Source organism: Octopus bimaculoides, chromosome 29 (assembly GCF_001194135.2).
Source record: "Octopus bimaculoides isolate UCB-OBI-ISO-001 chromosome 29, ASM119413v2, whole genome shotgun sequence".
Taxonomy (NCBI): Eukaryota; Metazoa; Mollusca; class Cephalopoda; order Octopoda; family Octopodidae; genus Octopus; species Octopus bimaculoides.
Window position 1 is genome coordinate 7686742 of NC_069009.1, and position 752 is coordinate 7687493.

At 42.0% G+C, this 752-nt stretch overlaps 1 protein-coding gene across 2 annotated transcripts in view; it reads left to right on the forward strand.

The window, feature by feature from the left end:
* LOC106883571 (trypsin) overlaps nt 1-752 on the forward strand; it is a 323127-nt gene that overhangs the window by 13575 nt on the left and 308800 nt on the right. The gene's annotated exons all lie outside the window — the stretch shown is intronic.

Sequence of the window (752 nt, forward strand, 5' to 3'; positions counted from 1 at the left end):
GTGTGTGTGTGTGTGTGTGTGTGTGTGTGTGTGTGTGTGTGTGTGCGTGTGTGTGTGTGTGTGTGTGTGTGCATTATTTTATATATTTCAGTCATTGGACTGTGACTTTTCTGGAACAGATCTACGTCAGTGCACCTAATTTTTGAGTTTGGTACTTAATCTATCACTTTCTTTGGCTGAACCGTTAAGTTACAGGGGCATAACCAAACCAACACCTCGTCAAGCGGTGGGGTTACAAAGTCAAAGATATGCGCTCATGCATGTGTGTTTGCACACGAATACACTCACACACGCACGCACGTGTAGGTGCACACACACACACAATCACATATATACATTTGGCCAGACGTATATGATAAACTCTGTCGTATATGAGACAGAAGTAACTGCAGCTCTTCAAGATAACCTACCTAAAAAGAAGAATCACATCGGGTTATACGAAGGCGATTTCAAGAAACGTTATGCAAACCACCTACCTTCTTTCCAGCACATCGACGCAAGTAATGCCACTAAGTTGACTAGCCACGTATGGGTTTGAATACGAACTCCACACTACATACAATTAAGCAGAGAGTCGTGGAAAAATCCAAGCCATATATTAAAGCATCTAAGAAATGCAACCTATACGTAGCAGAAATATTACATATTCTTTTTATATCCCAAAATTCCACCACACTGCTTAATTCCAGATCTGAATGTGGATATTGAGCGGGATCCCTGGCCCCAATTCTGGCGGAATTGGGGCCAAATAT